The sequence below is a fragment of the Malania oleifera genome, chromosome 1 (assembly GCF_029873635.1).
Source record: "Malania oleifera isolate guangnan ecotype guangnan chromosome 1, ASM2987363v1, whole genome shotgun sequence".
Classification (NCBI taxonomy): domain Eukaryota; kingdom Viridiplantae; phylum Streptophyta; class Magnoliopsida; order Santalales; family Ximeniaceae; genus Malania; species Malania oleifera.
The window spans coordinates 153,967,346-153,992,447 of record NC_080417.1 but is presented as its reverse complement, the minus strand read 5'-3'; positions in this window follow the sequence as shown (position 1 = coordinate 153,992,447).

Sequence of the window (25,102 nt, the reverse complement as noted above, 5' to 3'; positions counted from 1 at the left end):
TAAGGCTTTTAAGGCTCTCTTATAACAGTGAGCTTTAAAGGCCATAATATAATAATATTAACAAATTGCGGTTTCAAATATCATAAATACAATTTACATTAAAATGAATTAACTTGTTCACATTCTCAAATTACCTGTACAGTTTCAGTATTTTCACAAACTCATACAATCGCACTGTGGTATAAACCGGCACACACCCTCTCGATTTAACCCTTTTTACTTATTTAACTCGACATATAACTGGCACCTGTTTTCCACATTTTTCACATAGCAAAATGGAACTCCAGTTCCTATAGTTTATATAAGTATTAAAATAGATTCACATATTCCATTCCATAACATACGTCACACTTGTTTGATCAAAAATTCGTTATATAGTATAAAACTCGATAAATATCATTTAAATGGAAAGTAAGGGATTCAAGCATCTCCTACGTTAATATTAATGCAAATAAAGAAGTTTTGAAAAGTTTGGAGATCATATGCCAAAACCCTTATTTTTACCAAAACTGTAAAATCGTAAAACTGGCATTTTTACCTGGTGAAACTTCGCAAATAAGCAGTTATATCATCCATATAAACATAAGCTAACTTTTTTAGCGGTTTAGTTTTATAAAAAGACAAATGTAAAAAAATCTCCTTACCTAAATCTGAATTTCAAACCACGAACGGATCGGTCCAAAACAACGACCCAGGATCCCCAAAACGTAAAAACCACAAAACATTACTTCACTATAATCTCAACTACCATATAACTTCCTAATCGAAAACAAAATCAGATCCTTATCTCGATTTTATGGAAAATACCAAAAATCTTTAAAACGATGATCTGATCCGCTATAACTATGCAGTTTTTCCTTCTGATCCTCGTAAGAACCTCCGATCGTCGAAACGGACGACGAACGACGAAGAATCGTAGAGAGAGAGAGAGAGAGAACTCGCTGGTTCTAAAGAGAGAAAGAGAGAGTTTTGGGTTTTCTTAACCCTTAAGCAACAAAAAATGATATTTATAGAGTCTTTGATCGAGTCAAATTCGTCGACGAGGCGGCGCCTTCGTCGACAAGCTAGCCACTCAATTCATGGACGAAGCCTTACCTTTATCAACGAACCCCATCCGGATATTTTCTTTGGTTTGCTCGGTATTTTTTCGTCGATGACACTCTGAATTTCGACGACGAAGCTCCGAAGAGACTTCGTCTGCGAACATACTGCCTTCATTGAAAAACCCTGCTGAAATACCATTTTCTTATTTATTTTACGGGTTCAGGTCTCTACAATCTCCCCTCCTTATAAAAGTTTTGTCCTCAAAATTTGCTAACACATACTACACATATTCTACACTTACGGTTCAGTCCTACCGAAGAGTCAGCAACCACCCACATAACAGCTTTAACCCAAGTTTATTACATACCCTCACATATGCCAAAGGAATATCGTGGTTACAACATGACGTTTCGGGAGATTACATGCACATACAAAAGTCTCTCGAAGACCGTACTATTTAATTTGAACCGCCTATACTACTATACATACTTACATACCATAAAATAACTGCAGGTACTTCTAGCGTATCTCTAATTCCAGTTCTCATGAAGCTTCCTCCACTGCATAATTACACCATAATATTTTCATTAGCAATATTTCCTTAGTCCATAACTGCTGAAATTTCCGATCTAATACCTGTACTGGTACCTCCTCATATGATAAGGCATCACTGATCTCTAGAGGTTCGTAACTCAGCACGTGTGATGGATCTGACACGTACTTCTTCAGCACTGATACGTGGAACACATCATTGACTCTGGATAGTGCTAGGGGTAAATCCACTCGATACGCAACCCAACCTATCCTTTCCAAGATCTCAAAATGCCCAATATACCAAGGACTTAACTTCCCCTTCTTCCTGAACCTCACCACCCCTTTCATCGGAGCGATCCCCAAGAATACCATACTTCCTACACCGAACTCTAGCTCTCGTCGGCCAGTATCAACATAACACTTCTGCCGACTCTGAGCTGCCTTAATTCTCTCCCTGATCAACTCGACCTTTGCAGAGGCCTGCTGAGTCAATTTCGAACCCAGTATTTGCTTCTTACCTACCTGATCCCAATACAACGGAGATCGACACCGATGACCATACAATGCCTCGTAAGGTGCCATCTCTATGCTGGTCTGGTAACTGTTGTTGTACGCGAACTCAACTAGCAGTAGATACCATATCTAACTATCCCCAAAGCCTAGTACACAAGCTCGCAACATATCCTCTAACGTCTGAATAGTCCTCTCAAACTGCCCATCCATCTGCGGGTGAAAAGACGTACTGAATGTCAATTGTGATCCCAAGGCATCATGTAGACTCTTCTAGAAACGAGACGTAAAATGTGGATCTCGATCCGAAACAACAGAAATAGGAACACCGTGGAGTTGTACAATCTCCTGCACATATAGTTCGCTAGCCTATTTAGAGGATAGCTGACTCTGATTGGAATGAAATATGCAGTCGTTGTCGACCGATCAACTACAACCCATATAGCATTCTGCTCATGCACTGCCGTAGATAATCCCATCACAAAATCCATCGAGATGTGCTCCCACTTCTACTCAGGGATGTCAAGTGGCTGAAGTAGTCCTGCTGGCCTCTAGTGCTCTGCCTTGACCTACTGACATGTCAAGCACTACTCTACGAAACGAGCGATCTCTCTTTTCATGTTGGACCACCAGAAAGATTCCCTCAGATTTTGGTACATCTTCGTACTGCCCGGATGTACGGTGTAGAGCGAATGGTGTGCCTACTCCAGAATGACCCATTTAATCTCGGCGTCATTCGATACACAAACCCTGTTGTGAAATCTTAATATCCCATCACCAGAGATACTAAAATCTAGCTTAAACCCACTTTGAACTCCTTTCATAACCTCAACCAACTCTTGATCCTCCTTCTACACTACTCGGATCCTCTCCTATAAGGTCGGCTGTACCACCAAACTAGTAAGAACAGCTTGATGATTTCCTTCCACCACTTCTAAGCCCAACCTTTCTAGGTCCATACAAATTTGATGATGATCTCCCACTGCAGAGACTGGCGCATCAATTAACTTCTAACTCAAAGCATTAGCTACCACATTTGCCTTTCTTAGGTGATAGCTAATAGTACAGTCGTAGTCTTTTATCAACTCAAGCCACCTACTTTGTCTCATGTTCAGCTCTTTATGGGTGAAAATGTACTTAAAACTTTTGTGATCAGTAAAAATATCGCACCTTTCACTATACAGGCAGTGCCTCCATATTTTCAACGCGAACACTGCAGCTGCCAATTCTATATCATGCGTCGAGTAGTTCTTCTTGTACTCTTTAAGTTGACGAGAAGTGTAAGCAACTACTCTACCCTGCTGCATTATAACACAACCAAGACCCTTCTTAGAGGCGTCACTGTAGATAACAAATCCATCATCCCCAAATGGAATGGTCAGAACCGGAGCAGTAACCAGTCACCGTTTCAGCTCCTAGAAACTTCGCTCGCACTCATCATGTACCCCATGGAAGAAAGACTTAAAAAGGATTTGATATTACTACCCATATCAACAAGGTGCACCTTTCTTTTCGAGAGCCTTCCTATAAGAATTCCATGATTAAGCGTGCTTGACTTAGAGTAATCTTTGGATGGGTGACCTTCTGGGACATTATCTCAAGAAATGTTTGAGTAAGGACAAAACACATTGAAAAGGATACATGTTGGTCTATGGAGTTAGTCATTAGTTTGATAAGGCCCGCCCCCCTATTTTCTAGGCCAGGTGGAGGAGGAGAGACATAGTGCTCCCTGACAAACCTATGTTGGGTCATTGCAAAATGGTATCAGAACAGTTACCCAGCCGGAAGTGTGATGAGATTCACATCGACTGGGTTTGGAAATGTGAGTTCGCAACAAGGACGTTGCGTTCTGTAAGTGGGGCAGAATGTGATACCCCGTAGAAGAAAGACTTAAAAAGGATTTGATGTTATTATCCATATCAACAAGATGCACATTTCTTTTCGAGAGCCTTCCTATAAGAAATCCATGGTTAAGCATGCCTGACTTGGAGTAATCTTGCGATGGGTAACCTTCTGGAAGTTTTCTTTGAAAGTGTGTGAGTGAGGAAAAAACACACTGAAAAGGACACGTGTTGGTCTGTGGGGTTAGTCATTAGTCCGATAAGGCCCGCCCCCTATTGTCTAGTCCAAGTGGAGGAGGAGAGACGCAATGCTCCCTGATAGTCCCAAGTTGGGGCATTATAAAATGTGATACCCCGTGAAAGAAAGACTTAAAAAAAGATTTGATGTTACTACTCATATCAACAAAGCGCACCTTTCTTTTCGGGAGCCTTCCTATAAGAACTCCACGGTCAAGTGTGCTTGGCTTGGAGTAATCTTAGGATGGGTGACCTTCTGGGAAGTTTTCTCAAGAAGTGTGTGAGTGAGGACAAAACACAGTGAAAAGGACACGTGTTGATCTGTGGGGCTAGTCATTAGTCCAATAAGGTCGGCCCCCTATTGTTTGATTTAGGTGGAGGAGGAGAGACACAATGCTCCCTTACAGACCCAAGTTGGGGCATTACAAAATGGAGGGCTAGTGCTAGACGGGTAAGGGTATGGTTGTACATGGAGAGATTATAGTAGGTTGTGTGGTTAGTTGTGTATAGTTTTAATTATGGATAGTCTTTGGGAACCTTCTAGGAAGTTTTCTCAGGAAGTGTGTGAGTGGGGACAAAACACATTGAAAAGGACACGTGTTGATTTGTGGGGCTAGTCATTAGTCCAATAAGGTCGGCCCCCTGTTGTCAACTTCAAGTGGAGGAGGAGAGACGCAGTGTTCCCTGACAGACCCAGGTTGAGGCATTACAAAATGGAGGGCTAGTGCTAGACGGGTAAGGGTATTGTTATACATGGAGAGATTAGAGTAGGTTGTGTGGTTAGTTGTGCATAGTTTTAATTATGAATAGTCTTTGGGAATATTTATTATGAATATTGTAATTTCCCAAATGTAGTATTGTAACCACGGTATTCCTTCGCCATAAGTGAAGGTAGCTAATAAACATGGGACGAAGCCGCTTATGTGGGTGGCTACCAACTCTTCTATATACAGCAATAATGAGTTAAGAATGTGACTGGTAATAGTTAAGCAATTTCGAGGATGAAATTTTTTATAAGGAGGGAGAATGTAGTGATCCAAAAAATAATAATAATAATAATTAAAAGAAATTAAAATTAAATTAAATTTTAATTTTAAATAATTTTTATTATTAATTAAATGAAATAATATAATATTATAGTAAAATATTGTGTGTGTATATATATATATATTATAACCTGAAGGATCTCAGGATCCTTCAGGAAGAAGAACAACAGACGTCTTTTTTTTTCTTTCTTTCTTTCTTCATTGTGCGCTCCTCCGTTCCTTCTCCCACTCTCCTCAATCTCGTCTCCAATATTCGGTCGATCGAAATTTCGAAAAATACCGTTGGGTTTCTATCACCGCCACCGACAATCCTACTGAAGTGGATTTGTCGTAGAAGCGGCGTAGGCATATCTTTTGGGGTAAGACCAATTTTCACTTTTACCTCGGTTTTTCTTAAATCTTAAGTCCAATTAACGAATGGAAATTACCAGGAGATTCGTGGGGAGATTCTTTACAATTTAACTGGAGTGGGTTTTCGAATTAGAGCTCCGGGGCACCAATCTTAAATTGGGGTAAGTTTAATAATTTATGCTTTTATTAGGCTATTTAGGGTATTCAGAACCTAAGAAATTTTAGGGAAAATTACTCCAGGGATTGTAATGAGTAATGTAGAGAAATTTGAATTTAGATTTTGAATACTGTGGGGCATAGGCTAAGGTGTTAGCGGACTTTTCAGGAATCATGTAAGGGGATTAAGTTAAGTCAGTAATTTTATGAAATTTGAATCAATTTAATTGTTATGTTTATATAAACATATTATTTATTTATTTATTTATTCATTTGGGAATTTAAAGGCTATTTTGAAAACCAACCGTTCAAAATGGGTTTTACAAGCCTAGGATATATGGTATGGTATTTTTAAATAAAATGAACGGTGGAAAGCTTGTTTGTTTATATGGATATGTTAAAATGTGGAAAATCGTGTGTCGGGTGATTTAATTGGTATGAATTATTGTATATTTGGATTTGGAATTTTGAAATACTGAATTGTTTGTAAAAATACTGGAACTATTTATGAAATGCAAGAGTTTGGACTAACGGCTAGTGCTTGGGTATTGTTTGATTGGCCAAGGGTCAGGATTATTATTTGACAGCCGAGGGCCGAGTTTTAATTGATGGCTATATGTCGGATTGTATTTTGTGGTCGGGGGCCAGATTTTTGGAATAATAGGAAATATATATAAATTAACGTTTTTGAATGGTGATTTCTACTATCTAAATTACATGATATGCTTTAGGAACCCTGGGGACCAGTGTATTGTGAGCACGGTACCGTTGCTAGTTAGACCATGTGCACCCACACTATTCTGGATAGAAGTATAGGGGGTCCAGTCGACTGTCTGCGTGAGGTTAAAGTAAGGGCGTCGGACCTGTAGCTTTACTGTGGATGCCTGCAGATGTGTTTGCAAAGGATGTTGTTTTTTTGACTTTGTTTGGGCTGACCACTCAGGCTTAGTCCAGCCTTCGGACCGCACAACCTGTGTCATGGGAGAAGTAAATGGAGTATTTGTCACACCCCAAACCCGGTAATGGGATCCAGAGGTGAATTAGTAACCTAACATATTCCTGTATCATACAAACAATCATGATACTCCATAATGAATGAGGGTCTGTCCCCATGGGGTTCCCAAGCACCCTATGCACATCCATGTATAAACAGAATATACGCAGTGAAAAAAGGTCATTCTATACATATTTTGTACCATACCAGAGTCTATACAAAAGGAAATCCAGGTCCATACTACAAAACACAACCCGGGTGTCAACCAAAACCACAAAAGACCACCTAATACAGTCCAAGTACTTACCCAAGTACCTCTCACAGTACACCGACCACTACGCTCCCAACTCAAAGGACGCTAGTTCCGGTTACTTGAAAGACCTGAAAAATATATACGTACAGTAGGGGTGAGACACCTTTCAATAAAGGCAGATACAGGTTATATCGGTGTGTGACATTTGAGTATTATCATGATAGCAAAACATACACAGTTAAATGCAATTCCAGTATTTTCAAAAAACGGTTCCAGTACAGTGCATACACGCATACACACACATGATCAACCCGGTGTCGTTACACCCTTTGGCCCGTAGCTGGCCCGCAATATCTGACGTCAGCTCGTAGCCGGCCCGCGATACACGGTGTCCCGGGCACATGGCAAACCCTAGGCTCTCATGGCATCGTACTGGTACAAACTGGTGGATCCACACCCTTCGATGATTAGCCGGTAAGGCTCACGCTGGCCTAACGATTTCATACACCCATGGATATAGAGTCGAACACTCTTTTAGTACCTGGAACAACTCAGAACCCAGTTCCTATTGCATTTCAATAAAACACAACCATGCATGCTCATATAACCAAACAAACCACACCCATTTGGAAATCCGAAAATCATGTTTTCCAAACATATACAGTTTAATATAAAGTTAAGGCATGGTCATCCCTATTACACAGTATAAATCAACATATACATACTGTAACGACCCGAAGAATAATAGTATTTAAATAATAAAGAAAAGGGTAAATGGAAACAATACCAGAAGGAGGCAGTCAACTTCATCGACGAATGCGAACTGCACTTTGGGATATAATAACCCAAGAAATTTTTCTAGGCCTCATCGATGAACATAGGGGTTTCGTCAATGAGGGTTCTTCACGATCTTGTCGATGAGATCTTGTCTCGTCGACGAGAAGATACAGAGAGAGGATTATTGGGAAGTCTGAAATTTTTTGATGAGGGTGCAGGTTTGTCGATGAACTTTATACAGGACTTGTCGACGAGGTGACATGGCTCGTCGACGAATCCTGCAGTATAAATAGTGCTAAACTCAGTTTTCTTGCGCAGAAAACTCACTGAAACCCTCTCTTTTCTCTCTCTACGATCTCTCCCTTTTCTCTCTTTGATTTCGGCCCTATCAGTCGCCAGATCGACAATCTGAGGCCACCACGACGCTTGTAACACCCCGACCCCAAGGGGCCTGAGATATTAACTTTTTACTACTGATTTACAGCGGAAGCAAATAAACTCAATTTTTATTAAACCAGAGCGCTAATTATTCATGTTACAATCACTTATTTCAAAAGAAGAAAATTACACAAACGTAAATATCTAAAATCATACTAATGTTTCTAATTAATCTTTATTTTTCTAATCCCCACCCGCATGCTTGCTAAGCCTGATTTCCGACATGTCCTTCAGAGTTATCTGAAATAAAAAATGATTGGGGTGAGACGACGCTCAGTAAGTAAATAAGATTATTATTAGTGTGTGGCTAAAATGAGCTTTTAAAGAATTTTGTAAAACAATATTTAATACTATAACTTCAAGACTGCTTTTAGAATAAATATAAATTTAAAAATTTCTGCATAAAACTTTTGTCATCAATTTCAACAGTAAATTTTTATAATCATATATTATAACTGCTAAATTAAACTTTTAACTTTAAAACTGTAAAAACATTTAATGATAAACATACATATACTTTTCCTTATACGTTTTCCTTAGATCGTCATTTAAGCACCAGAATGATCCTTTTCACGTAAACTTATACTTTTCCTTCAAATCATCAGTAACTTGTATACGTAATTAAATATGTATAAACATATATTATAAAAACCACCCTTAGGCCTGTTTGCTGTAAGTCATGTTTACCCCTATGACTGGGTTGTGCGGTCCGAAGACTGGACTTAGCTGGTTGGCCGACCAAACTAAATCAACGTACGTAAACTTTAAGTGAGATTTTCCTTATTAAGTCCTGGTCCGGAACCAGGTGTGCACTCAGGAGAAATCCACTAATATAAATAACCACTCTGTAAACAGTGTGGGTGCACTCTGATCCGTATAAACTTTAAGCTGCGGTACCGAGCATCTATAACTTTGAACTTTAGTTGCCATAAGGGGTTTTAAAATCATCTTATTATAATTTATGCAATTTAAAATAATATCGTGAAAATCTCATATTTACTCATATTTTCATAAAAAATGTAACGTAAAAATAAACTCATGCCACACAATTTTTGTGTTAAAAATATATATAATTTTACTTTTGAATAGAAAGAAATGCTGAAAATTTACCCGAGGGGATTAGAACATTTATTAACCCAAATATAGGTGTAAGTATATTAAAGATAGAACTGGTATAATTAAATATGCGTAAAAATAAACTCATAGAAATTTTGTGGAACTAAGTAACATAATTAAAATTTACGTACAAAATAAACTCGGGTATGAATTTAAAATAAAAAGAAACTAACATAATCAAAATTTACTTACCTTCTTCTTTTACCGTGTGCTACGAACACAATAATTATCTTTAAGAAATGAGATCGGAAAAAGTGGGTGATTGAGAATTTATTCAAAAATTTTCTCTCCACCACAAATTCTTTCACTCACTAATCCTTCTCTTCCTTAGAAAATTGTTGTGAAAAATGAAGGTTGAGAGCTCCCTATTTATAGGAAAATTTTGGGGAAGAAATAGAATTTATAAAAGTGTGGGGAGATGGATGAAATTATAATTTTTTTTTTTTTAAATTAAAGAATGGGCAAGGTATGGGTTGAGTATGGGATGGGGATGGAGGCCATGTGGGAGTGCTTGCCACCATTCCCATTAAATAAATTTTTAATTAACTACTTACCTAATTAATTAATCAATTAGTTAATTAATTATTTTATTATTTTATTATTTTTCTTAATCATTATTGTCATTATTATTATCATTGTTATTACTTTTAAACTATTTTTAGTATTTATTTATTTTATTATTTATTTTTGAATAAGAATTAAATTTAAATTTTGAAAACTCATGTGGGCCCCACATGGTCTTGTGGGCCCCACACAACTTCGAGACCCGAATGGATCATACGTAACTTGAATAACTCTTATACGATTTTATGCATCCTACATAGCTTTGAGACTTGTGTAAACCTCCATACGGCTTCGGGACTCATGTGGGCCCCACACAGTCTTGTGGGCCCCGCATAGGATACCTATATTATTATTATTTTATCATATATTTCTTCAAATTATATCAGTTAAAACATTATTTTATGTACTTATTTACGTATATAAACAGTGTCTTGTGGCTCCGGGACTCATGTGGACCCCACATAGTCTTGTGGGCCCCACATATGATACCTATATTATTATCATCTTATTATGTATTTCTACAAATTATGTCTGTCAAAACACTATTTTATGTATATATACTTATTTACGTGTACAAACAGTGTCTATCCTGTTTATCCTATGAAATTCCATTTTGACCAGGCCGACCTCCAGGGAGCGACTGAGCCGCAATGGTCTCTGAGCACTCGCTTAGACAAGGTCTTTCTTAGACATCAAACATGAAATCAAGGATCTTATAGAAAAACACTTCTGTATTGATATTAACTTAATGACCATTTTTATTATTTTATTATTATTGTACTTTAATCATATATATATATATATATATATATATATTTGGGTCATCACAACGCTCCTGGCGAAGTTCCCTCTAAGTTTATCGGGGCAAATCGTCGATGGGATCGAGTTGAATTTCTCCCTAGGTTCAAGGTAAGGTCTTTTACTCAAAATTAGGTTTTTCAACAGTTGTAAGAAATGAAGTAGATAGAAAAATAATGATGTTCTGTTCTGGTGAATGTTGTTTTCAAGGAGTTGAGTGGAAAACCCTGCGGGTGTAGGACCGATATTTAGGAGGGCCTTTCTAGTAGTCAGGTAAGGGAAACATGCTATGTTAGAAAACTTCATTATGATTTCAATACAAAATATAGGTTGTTATCAAATTATTATTCAAATTATATATATATACGGTTTTTATAGCCTAATTATAATGATATTTATTAGTGTAGCTTGAGTTGATTAAAGTATAGTACCGTATTTATACAAACTATGAATACCATGTTTACAGTTTATGAATAGAAATATCATGATATTTACATGTTTATAGAATTAAGGACTTTCAGTATACAGTATACACAGAAAAATGTATTTCCAGTAATTTCAGAATAATCAGTTTTCCAGTACCATGATGCCCCAATATTCAGTTATACAGATAACAATTCAGTTATACAGAAATCAAATTTTCAGTCAGTTAATTTAAAATTTCAGATAAATTCTATGAGGTTATGGTTATTCCAGAAATCATGGTAAAAACAGTATGTTAAAGATATCAGCTACCTATATAGTATCAGACCCTGATGGATCGAATTTAGCAGAGCACGGCACCGTAGCTACAAACATTCAATTCAGAGTGCAACCACTTTACTTAGATAGTAAGTGGTATGAGGTCGATCGTGCCCACGTCAGGACAAGCTCCCCATCAGATATGGATTGAGGGGGCCGATCAGACTGTCGGAGTTCAGTTGACTTACCCTGGTAGGCCAGCCAGGATTGGTCCCGCCTTCGGACCGCACAACCCTGTCATGAGAGGTTAAATCATGACATACAGCCATCTAGGGAAATTTTTTCAGATATTATAAGTATAAATAGATTTTTAGAAATAGTAGTAGTATTATGAAAAGTAAATTTATATAGTTTTAATATATGTTATTTATACCAGTATTTACAGTTTCAGTTATCCATGATATTTCTTTAAATCAGATTATTTATATAGAAATATAACTAGTAGCCACACCCTAGTAATAACATGTTTCGTCTTACTGAGCATCGTCTCACCCCAGTGTTGAATTATTTTTCAGGTGAACCAGTTAGGCGAGCGGATCAGACTCGCAGGTAGAGAGGCTGTTAGACTGCCCTATTGAGGGTGAGTAGTACTTTTGGGTAGTATTTTTGTATGCCCTGACTTCAGTAGGGAATAGTTTTGAGGAGAACAGTGATATATGTATAAAATATGGGATTTTTTGACACTCTGGTATTGTAATTTATGTGGTTATGTTTATGTATGTGGTTTTCCGCTATTTAGGTTAATGTTTTATATTAAAATAGGGGAAAATATTTTATTTTTATTAGCAGGTCATCACACATACGGTTTTCAACAAAACCAGGGATACAACCCAATACCTTTTTTTTTCCCAAAACTGTAACATGAAAAACCCAAAATTTTACTTGTCAGATCCCCCCAAATGAGTAACCAAAATGCACACAGGATCGTGAACCATAGTTTTAACGAGTCCGATTTCAAAAATAACTAACATAAACTGAATCCCCTTATCTTTCCCCAAATGACAAATCCTGAACTCCAAGGCCCCTAAACAACGAATCGAGTTCCAAAACTTACGTACCACAATACAAAATATGCTCACAAACCTATTCTCTACACAACTACAGGATTAGATTTGAAAATCGAGCCTTACCTTAATTCCGAGCCAAAACCCAAAGATACCCGAATCAACGATCCGATCCGTAGAACTTGTAGAGAATCCTTCCCTAATCCTTGTGGTAACATCGGATCTACGATTCTCGATACATACGACAAAGAAATTTAGAGAGATAGAGAATAGGTTGAGTTTTCTTAGCTGAGAAGTATTGAAAATATCTATTTATAACCCTTTGACCCGGCCACTCCTCGTCGCTGCACTTCATCGTCGAGAACTACAAAGACTTCATCGATGAACTCTGGCTTCGTCAACGGAGCTTGCTTAGTTACCAATTTACCCCTCTCTTAATTAATTAAATTTCCTATATGACGGTTTAGGTTCTTACAGTGTTTGTCACAGGAAGTGTCTTATATGTATATCTGTTAATTTATTTGAAAACGGATAATTAATAAAATAATTTCGAGGGTTTGCTTATAAAGGTGAGTGCTCTAATAGCAGTAGTGGTATTAGAGCAGAAGGAAACTACTTGTATGGACGGGTAATCTTCTCTATCCTCGACTAATTGTGTGTGTTTGTGTAAAATAAGAATAATTTCATAAATGTGTTTATCTACTTAGTGAACTGGCTATTTTCTATACACTATATGCATGCTGACCACACATTGACATTAACTTAGTCTTTCCTTTACTGAACTGTGCCTCACCCCTACTTTACAAACTGTCTTTTCAGGGAATCCTAGAGATCGGGTCTAGCAGGCTAGAGGAGCCGGACTAGTGGTGTAAATTTTATGTAAGTAGTGTATAGATAGAAATTTTATTTTTGTTTAGTTTTATGGTATGTAATTATGTGAAAATGGATATATTTATGTATAAGGATAAATAGAACTCTAGTAATGTAATTTGAGGATTTTGTATTTTATTTCCGCTGCGTATATGTGCTTTATATATGATGAATAAGGTATTAGGTACACAGACGTCATTAAAGTAGCACTCCAAGCCACGTGGCCGGTTGAGGTCGTTACACATCAGTCCAATCATACCTCACGTTCTTTCTTGCGAGTCATGTCAAAGGACCTGTTAAAATGGAGAACCCTTCTATGAAACGTCTGTAGTAACCTACAAAACATAGAAAACTTCTGATCTCCTAACATAGAAAACTTCTGATCTCCTAAACATTATTCGGTCTCTCCCAGTCCACTGCTGCCTCTATCTTAATTGGGTCCACTGATACACCTTCTTTAGATACTACGTGCCCTAGAAATGCAATCTGTTCCAGTCAAAACTCGCACTTCTTCAATTTAGCAAATATCTTTTTCTCCCTAAGCATTTGCAGTACTGGTCTCAGATGAACTTCATGTTCTGCAGCACTCTTTGAATACACTAGGATGTCATCAATAAATACCACAACGAACTGGTCTAAGTATTCATAAAAGATCCTGTTTATCAAATCCATAAATGTTGCAGGTGCGTTAGTCAAACCAAAAGGCATAACCATAAATTCATAATGGCCATACTGAGTTCGAAATGCTGTCTTCGGAACGTCCTCCACTTTCACCTTCAGCTGATGATACCCAAATTGTAGGTCGATCTTAGAGAAGATGTTAGAATTGGTGTGATCCCAATAGGGGGGGTGAATTGGGTTTTAAAACATTTTTCACTAATTTAAATAATTACGTTGATTCACCACTGTTCATATCCCATTCAATATTGAAAATGTGTACGTACAACGATTAAGCTATCAGTGTTGCATACATACATGTGTGCAGCATATCTCCTTTAAATTAGTTCTGTGTGCATGCAAGATGGTTATAACAAAATATGTACAAGCATACACATATTGAAATTTAAGTGTAAGAATTTAAATAAGATAAAGAGAGAATGACACACATATTTATTAACGAGGTTCGATCAATACTGCCTACATCCCCGCCTTGGGCATACCCCCGAAGGATTCCGCTATACCTACTCACTTAACCGGGTGGAGCAAAAGCCTTTTACATCCTCTCCTTACGGGGCAAGGAAAACCCCAACTCAATTATTAGACCGAGTCAAATTAGTCTCACTTACGGGGTTGAGACTCTCCAGTTCAATTTTGAGCTAAACCGAATCGGTTTCATTTATGAGGCTGAGACTCCCTAGTTCAATTAATGGGCTGAATCCAACCAGTACATTAAAACCATTTTTGTACATGAAAATGTTTCTGAAAAATACAACCAAAAATGTACACAATAAGCTCAATAAAAATACACACTCCAACGATATGAAATAATGCTCAGGCGAGTAAGGCTGCTTAACTATATTTGAACCCTAATAAAAGGTCTTCTCCAAAAGGATATTTCAATAATAATATAGTTGAACCTAGGGTTTTGCTCTTTCAATGATTTTTGCACAAGTAGAATGTGTATGAAAAAATGAGTATTATGTTCTCCAACAAAGATGTGTGCAAGTGATAAATACTTGGAGAATTGAGGAGTTAAGTTCAATAAAATATTTGTGTAATAAATAAATTCTCTCAAAAATATTTATCATGAAAATAATGAGGAGAAATCAAAGCTATACTCTCAAAAATATTTTCAAGAATAAAAAATAAGTGAGAGTAAGCATGTAAAAAATAAATGCCCAAAAATAAATATACTCTTTTCAAGAGTAATTTTGAAATGAAAGAATGGAAGAGAGTTGGAGAGTCTGGTAGAAAAATTTGGCCCCAAAAGAATGATTTAAACAATAAAAAAATATTTTGGGGGAACTTCGATTAACAATGGATTAGAGAGAAAATTTGGGTTGATCAAAAGTTGCTAATCTGAGTCATGGAGAGGGTATTTATAGATTTTGAACAATTTGACTGTTGAGGGATACGCTCGGTATTTTAGAAAAGTTTAATTAATTTTTAATGAAGTTTTAATACTTAAAAAAATTTCAACACGAGAGCACCAGTCGACCGAAGCAAGGTTTGATTGATCGAGCTTATGCAAGTTCGGTCAACTTGGAAACATTTGAACTACACGTTCGGTCGACCGATCATAGAGGTTCGAGGGCGAATTTCCTTTTTAACGCTGTTCGGTCGACCGAGAGCTTTTGAACTAACTAATTTGGTTGACTAGATCATTGAGCTCCACACGTGGGAACTTGGTTGATCGAAGCATTGGTATGCAATCTGGCACGGTTGACCATAAGGTCAAACAGTTGACTCTTAGAGAGTTTGGTTGACTAGGTGAAAATGAACTGGGCAAGTTCGGTCGACCGGGCTGTGGTCAAATTGTTGACTCGGTCCCGGTTCGGTCGACCTGTAGATATAACCTTGAGAGGTTCGGTCGACCGAACATGCATATTTAGTGCATTTCGGTTAATTTTCTCTTATAAAATTTACCCTATTCATATGATGATTAATGTTAAGCCTATAGGGCATATTTTTATGAAATATTCAGGGACCTGAGGTCAATCTAAGGCCTTTGAGAAATAACCATAAAAAAATCCAGCGTCGGTCTACCAAAGGGATCCCTAAGGTCATTCGGTCCCCATGGTCATTTTATGGTCATTTGAGCATTTAAAACATATCATGCAAATACATGCATTATTATAGACCAAAGATAAAAATTAAATGCATATAGAAATTAAAAACAAATGTCTTCTTTATCTTCTCTGCTCTTAAATCTTTATGGAAAATGCCAAGAGAGTGTGAGCTTTATGTTCTTGTTGGCATCCATTTTTCGGTATCTTATGTTTGTATTGAAATGAAAACCTATTCATACACTAAAAGCACACATAAGATACTGGTGCTTTGTCATCATCAAAATAGGAATCAGACTCAAAAAGTAAATAGAAGATCTGTGTGCCCTGTAGCTGGTCAAACAAATCGTCAATCCTAGGTGGTGGGTATTTGTTCTTTATCGTCACCTCTGTTGACTTTTTGAGTCCGATTCTTATTTTGATGTTGACAAACCATCAGCATCTTATGTGTGCTTTTAAGTGCATAAAAAGGTATAATTCAGGTCACACATAAAATCAAGAGGACATGGAAGTCATGCCACAACTCAAAGCTCATATCTGACGTTTTCCATGAAGATTTAAGAGCACAAAAGATAAAGACGACATTTATGTTTAATTTGTATATGCATTTATTTTTTATCTTTGGTCTATAATAATGCATGTATCTGCATGATATGTTTAAAATGCTCAGATGACCGTAGAATGACCTTAGGGACCGAATGACCTTAGGGCTTCCTTCAGTCGACCGACACCGGATTTTTTCGGTGTTTTCAAAAAGACCTAGGATGACCCTATGACACTCACTCTTACACCTACACGTGTTAGTCATTTGAATAGGGTGATTGTTGGCTGAAACAGGACCGAATTGTACAAAATGTGCAGCTTCGGTCGATCGACCCTTATAGTTCATTTGTAGCCCGGTCGATCGAACCTAGGTCCAGGTCAATGGTTGACCATGTCCCAGTCGACCAAATTATTGTAGTTCAAATGGTCTCGGTAGACCAAACCCTTATGAAGTCAACATTTTGACTTCTTGGTCGACTAAAAGAAAAATGTACTCCAACGCTCTGATCGACTGAGGGTCCTCAGGAGTTGTCCCAATGGTCTGGTCGACTGAACCACCTAGTTCAAATCTTCTCGGTCGACCGAACCACGCAAAATGGAAAATCGCCCTTCGGACTTACATGTCTGGTCAACTGAGCTCACAGTTAAATTTTTCCCTGGTCGACCGAACCTCAAGAACTTCGGTCCACCGAACTTGTCCTAGTCGACCGGTGCTCTTGGGTTAGAATTTTTTAAATGTTTTAAAATGTAATTAAAACTTAATTAAACTTTTCCGAAATACCAAGCGGGTCCCTCAATGGTCAGATTTGTTGAAAATCTATAAATAGCCCCTCATAACTCTAGATTAGCAACTTTGATTAGCCAAATTTCTCTCTCTAATCTTTTGGGCTAATTTTATCAAAGTTCTCCCAAATTAATTTTTCATTGCAAAAATATTTTCTTGGGATAAAATGTTTTTAATCTCTTAGACTCTCTTTCACTCTTAATGTTTGAAAAATAATTTTAAAAGAGAGCACTTGTCTTGTTTTGAACTCTCCAAACTCTCTTCCACTCTTTCATTTCAAAAATACTCTTGAAGAGAGCATATTTATATTTGGGTATTTGTTTGTTTACTCTCACTTATTCTCTATTCTTTGAAAATCATTTTGAGAGTATAGCTTTGGTTTTCTCCCGGATTATTTCCTTGATAAATATATTTTGGGAGAAGTTATCTATTGCACAAATATTTTATTGAGCTTAACTCCTAGATTCTCCAAGTATTTTTAACATGCATAAATATTTGATTGGAGAACATAATACTCATTTTTCATATACATTCTATTTGTGCAAAAATCATTGAAAGAGAAAAACCCTAGGTTCTCCTATATTTTTATTGAAATACCTTTTTGGAGAAAACCATTTATTAGGGTTTAAATATAGTTAAGCACCCTTACTCCCCTGAGCATTATTTCATATCATTGGAGTGCATATTTTATTGAGCTTATTGTGTACATCTTTACTTGTATTTTTTTAGAAGCATTTTCATGTACAAAATGGTTTTAATGTAATGGTTGGGTTCAGCCCGTTAATTGAACTGGAGAGTCTCAGCCCCGTAAATGAGACCGGTTCGGTTCAGCACGAAATTGAACTGGGGAGTCTCAGCCCCGCAAGTGAGACTAGTTTGGCTCAGCCTAGTAATTGAGTTGGGGTTTTCCTCGCCCCGTAAGGAGAGGATGTAAAAGGCTTTTGCCCCACCCGATTAAGTGAGTAGGTATAGTTGTCACGCCCCGAACCCATAAATGGGTCCCAAGTGTGAATATAGTAACCTAACCTGTCTCTGTATCAATTCAAACATACATGATATAATACAATAAGAGGGTCCAACCCCATGGGGTACACGGATGCCCTATACACATACATATATACATCCATACTCATCAGTTACGCAGCGGAAAATGCTTCATCTATCTATATAACAGACCATACCAGAGTCTGCATAAAGCTAGGATACACGTACCCATACAATACTAAGGTATACAATCCCATAATTATCGTACATACTCCGGGTGTCTACAAAACCATCACGACAACCTGGTTACAAAATCTCGTACCTAATCAGGTACTAACAACAGCTAATAACACCTCCACTTCCGACGATTGCTAGGATGCTAAATACGACTACCTGATGGACCTGAAAACATTGTACGTACATTCGGAGTGAGACACCTCTCAGTAAGGAAGAAAGCAGGTTATATTAGTATGTGACATACTAGTGTTATTTTACGCAAAACATGGCACTATACAATACGATACAGTTCGAAAACATTTCCATACTGTTCCATACAGTTCCAATATTTTCACAAATGCATTTTAGTACATACGATACCCAAAACATACGGTTAGTGTCATCACACTAATACGCAACTACTCTATGAAACCCGAAGCTTCACAGCGATTATATTGCCAATATGATGTAGCTCACACTAGTACGCAACTACTCCATGAATCTGAAGTTTCACATCGATTACATTGCCAACACGCAACTACTCCATGAAACCCGAAACTTCACAGTGATTACATTGCCAATACAGTGTAGCTCACACCCCTCGGGGATTAGCCGAGATACGTAGTGATATTTCACACCCTCGGATATAGAGTTGGACAGTCTCGCCTACGGTTTTCACACTGGTACATGGCGCAGCGTATGGTAATTAGCCGCCAAATAGCTGCTTCGGCATACGGTAATTAGTCGCCACTATCCGATTTCAAAAAACCTGGAATCATTTTGGATCTCATAATCCTATACATATCAGCATACTGTAATTAGCCGCCACATATTTATTTTACAAAATACCTAAAACAATTACACACAACCATACATACCACACTTATTTGGTTTACGACAAATCATATCATTTTCCAATTCAAGTATACAATTTTATACAAATATAGATAACAGTCATCTCAATAATATAGTTTAAACAAAACAAATAGTTTTCCAAACAAAGTAGAGATGATACCCGAAATCCCCAAATTTTCTCAAAAACTGTAATGACCCGAAGAATAATGATATTTAAATAATAGAGAGAAAGGGAAATGGAAACAGAAACAAAAGGTTTGCGTTCGTCAACGAGAAGATACCGAGAGAGGATTTTGGGAAAATCTGAAATTCGTCGACGAAGGTGCAAGTTCGTCAACGAACTTTCTACAGGACTCGTTGACGAGGTGACGTGTCTCGTCGACGAATCCGACCCTATAAATAGTAAAAACCCAGATTTAAACATAGAAAATTAAGAAGAAATCACTCTCTCTCCCCCCCTCCCTTCGGTTTCTCTCTCCTCTCTCTTCGATTTCGGCTCCGTCGTTCGCTGGATCGATGATCTGAGGCCACCACGACACTCCTGGGGAAGTTCTCTCCAAATCTACTGGAGCGGATCGTTGGTGGAAGTGAGTTAAATTTCATCCTTGGGTTGAGGTAAAGCTTTTTATGCCAAATTTGATTTTTTCACAGTTATAGGAAATGATACTTTCGTGAAAATATTGAAGTTTAGTTCTGTGAGTTGTTGGTTTTAGGGTGTTACTCAGGGAACCCTGCGGGTGCAGAACGAGTAGGTTTTAGGGGGGTTTTCTTTTCAGTGCCAGGTAAGGGAATAAATTAAAGTAGTTATTTTCCATGCAAATTGTTATTATTTATCAGTAAATTAATTTTCAGTAAAGCATGTATTATATTAGTATATTACGAAGGAAATGCACATTTGGGAAAATACTACTATAATGTTGAAATGTATATATATGTATGAGATGCCAGAAATTATGATTTTAGAATATAAAGTATGGTTTTATATAGAAAATGTGTGGCATGAATATTACTTTACGTGAGAAGTATTATGATATGACTATGTTATGAATGAAGCATGTTTTCAAGAATATGAAATATTACAGTACAAAATGATGTTGAAAATACATGATAATTGATTTATTATTCAAAATGATATGTACGAGATATTCGGTGCAAGGCCATGATTAATAGCCTGCGTGAGGCCGTGTTTTAGATATGATTTTGGCACAAGGCCGTATTTATTAAATATTCAGTGCGATGCCGTATTTATGAAATGTTCGGCACGAGGCCGTATTTATGAAATTATAGAAAATGCTATCAATCCATTTATGTTAAACGTTATATTATCATGTATTATATGTTATCAGAACCCGGATGTTAGTTTAGTTCAGTTCAGGAGCACGGTACCATAACCTATAGATCAAATATCTATGTTCAGATTTGTGCTAATCACCCCACGAGGGGGTGGGAGATGGATAGTCGATGTGACTTTTAGTGTAGAGTTGTAGACGTCCACCTGACAGTCCGGACCAGGGTGTGGCGGGCCCATCGTACTTACAGACATTTTTGACTCGACAGTGGTCGGCCAGCCATTGTCGGGTCCCGCCTTTGGGCTGCATAACTTGTCATGGGGGGTAATACATGACATCAGCTAGCTATTCATCCTAGATTCATTTTCAGTATTATTAGCTATACTAGACAGTTATGGTTAGTATGATTTATTAGAAATATGAAAGTATACGTTTTGCAGTTATTAAATGATGAATGATTTCTGGTATGAAGATTATACCGTATATCTATATTATCATTAAGTATTCATGTTGTCACACAGCTGTATTTAGTTTATTTTCCCTTACTGGGAAGTGTCTCACCCCCGAACATTAAATGATTTTCAAGAAACCCAAAAAAACCGGCTGGTCAGGGTCGCCGCTGAGTGAGTTGAGCTTCCCCACTAGAAGGGTAAGTGTTGATCTAGGATCAAGAGATTTTTGTTGTATGATCCTAGGTTTATTTTGACGTTATTGGAGATTGTATATAAATACAGTATTTTGGTGATGTAGTAGACTCTAGTATTATGTAATTATTGGTTGATGAATATGATTTACATTTACTGCTGCCTAGGTTCCACTGTGTATGACAGGTGTCCCCGCTACCCACGGGTTCGGGTCGACTATTTTATTTATTACGTTTTATTATATGTTAAGATAAATAGGACGTTACAGTTAAACTGTAACCTGAAAATCCCGTATTTTACCCGATATATATCCCCAAATAAGTTGCCAAAACATACATACGATCATAGCCTACAAGCTTACCGATCCCGATTTCAAAAATAAACTGATATAAACAGAATCCCCTTACTTTAACTCGAATTCCAACTACGAACTCTACGGTCCCCAAAACTACGAACTGAGACCCCAAAACCTACAAACCACAATATAATACATGCTTACAATTCATACTACTATATATATTCTGAATCAGAAACAAAAACTGAGTCTTACCTCGATTTTAGCCCTAAACCCAAAATCGCTCGAAACAAAATTCCGATCTGTTAGAAACGTAGAAAATCCTTTCATGATCCTCGCAGTAACATCCTATTTATGAATCAGGCAACGAATGACGAAGAAATCAAGAGAGAGTGAGAGAGAGCTTCGAGTTTTAGAGAGAGAGGGAGAGAAAATCAAGCTAACTTAGCTTAGAAGCAACCCTTTTGGATATTTATAACCCTTTGACTCGAGTGAATTCGTCAACGAATTGGCGTCCTCGTCGACGAGTCTGCTATTGCCTTCGTTGACGAGATGGTGGCCTCATCAACGAGCCGAGGTTCCAGATTTTCCCAAAATCCCTTGGGATCTCCTCGTTGACGAGACACTGAATTTCGTCACCGAGAACAGAAGGGACTTTGTCAACGAACTTTAGCTTCATCGACAAAGCTTGCCCAAATTACCACTTTACTCTTATTCGAATATTTAATCCATATACTACGGTTCGGGTTCTTACAACCTCCCTTCCTTGCAAAAAATTTCGTCCTCAAAATTTGCAATCTCTTATTACGAACACATTCATACTACTACATACATACACACTCTAAGGTGAACCGGCGGTCACTTATACGTAGTCTCGTTATGATACATACATACTCTAAAGAAAACGGCGGCCATTTATACGCAGCCCCGTCATGATACATACATACATACTCTAGAGAAAATGACGGCCATTTATGTAACGCCCTAACTTCGGTCTGCTAGGGAGCATTGCATCTCTCCTTCTCCACCTGGACCAAACAACAGGGGGCGGACCTTATCGAACTAATGACTGGCCCCACAGATCAACACGTGTCCTTTTTAGTGTGTTTTTTCCTCACTCGCACACTTCCTGAGAAAACTTCTCAAGAGGTCACCGATCGTAATATTGCTCCAAGGCGCTTAACCGTGGAGTTCTTATGGGAAAGCTCCCGAAAAGAAAGGTGCACCTTGTTGATATGGGTAGTAACATCTAATCTTTTTAAGACTTTTCATTCATGGGGTATCACATTCTCCCCCACTTATAGAACGCAACGTCCTCGTTGCAAACCCACATTTTCAAACCCAGGTGATGTGAATCTCATCACACTTCCGGCTGGGTGTTGGCTTTGATACCATTTGTAACGCCCCAACTTGGGTCTGCCAAGGAGCACTGTATCTCCCTTTCTCCACTTGGACCAGACAACAGGGGGCGGGCCTTATCGGACTAATGACTGGCCCTAAAGATCAACACTTGTCATTTTCAGTGTGTTTTGTCCTCACTCGCACACTTCCTGAGAAAACTTCCTAGGACGTGCTCCAAGGCAAGCACGCTTAACCGTGGAGTTCTTATGGGAAAGCTCCCGAAAAGAAAGGTGCACCTTATTGATATAGGTAGTAACATCTAATCTTTTTAAGTCTTTTCATCCATGGGATATCACAATTTATACGCAGCCCCGTCATGATATATACATACATACTCTAGAGAAAACGGCGGCCATTTATACATAGCCCCGATACAATACATACATACATTCCCTCACTTATGGCGGAGGAATACCATGATTACATACATACGTGGCCTCGGGAGCTTACAATGCAACAGGATTCTCCCAGAGACTAACCACCAAATACTAATACGATAATAGAGTATTACATACATATATACATACTCATACCACCCTGCTATCCAACTACTACTCAGAACAACTGCGGATACCTCCGGCGTATTTTCGTTTCCAATTCCCAAGAAGCTTCCTCAACCTCGTGTTTCGCCACAATACCTTCACTAACGGTATATCTTTGGTACGGAGCTTCTGAACTTTATGGTCCAGAACCTGAACAGGTATTTCCTCATACGTTAAAGTATCCTCAATTTCCAACTCATCATAACTGATAACATGTGATGGATCCAACACATACCTTCTCAACATGGATACGTGAAACACATCGCGAACCCTCGAGAATGCTGGGGGTAGTGCAACTCTGTAGGCTATCGGACTCACTCGCTCAATAACCTCAAATGATCTGATATACCTCGGGCTCAACTTGCCCTTCCTTTCGAATCTCATCACTCCCTTCATCGAAGCGATTCTAAGGAATACCTTACCCCTACCTCGAACTCCAACTCACGGTAGTGAACATCCGCGTAACTCTCTGCCCACTCTGAGCCGATCTAATCCTCTCCTGGATCAAACCTACCTTCTCAAATGCCTGTTGCATGAGTTCAGGTCCTAAAACCTGACGTTCGCCGACCTCATTCCAATACAAAGGAGATCGACACCTCCGACCATACAAAGCCTCGAACGGTGCCATCCCTATACTAGCATGGAAGCTATTGTTATAGGCAAACTCCACTAGTGGCAGAAACTGGATCCAACTACCACCGAAGTCTAATACACAAGCCCGTAATATATCCTCCAAGATCTATATCGTCCTCTCCAATTATCCATCAGTCTGGGGGTGGAATGTTGTACTGAAAGTAAGCTTCGTCCCCAGTGCTTCCTGCAAGCTCTTCCAAAATCGAGAAGTAAACCTCGGATCCCGATCTGAAACAATGGACACCGGTATTCCGTGCATTCTCACTATCTCATGCACGTACAGGTCTGCTAGCCTACTCAAAGGGTAGCTAACCTTCGTCTGTAAAAAGTGAGTAGATTTCGTCAACCTGTCACGCCCCGAACCCACAGATGGGTCTTAGGTGTGAATATAGAAACCTAACCTGTCTCTGTATCAATTCAAACATACATGATACAATACAATAAGAGGGTCTAACCCCGTGGGGTATACGGATGCCTTATACACATACACATATACATCCATACTCATCAGTTACGTAGCTGAAAATGCTTCATCTATCTATATAACATACCATACTAGAGTCTATACAAAGCTAGGATACACGAATCCATACAGTACTAAGGTATACAATCCCATAACTACCGTACATACTCCGAGTGTCTACAAAAACCATCACGACAGCCCGATTACAAAATCTCGTACCTAATCAGGTACTAACGGCAGCTAATGACACCCCCGCTTCCGCTTGCTAGGATGCTAATTACGGCTACCTGATGGACCTAAAAACATTGTACGTACATTCGAGGTGAGACACCTCTCAGTAAGGAAGAATGTAACGACCCGAATTTAGAATGGTATTTAAAGAGAGGGAAATGGAGACCGAAAATAGAAGGAGGCCGTTGACTTCGTCAACGACATTGAACTTTGGGAAGAAAA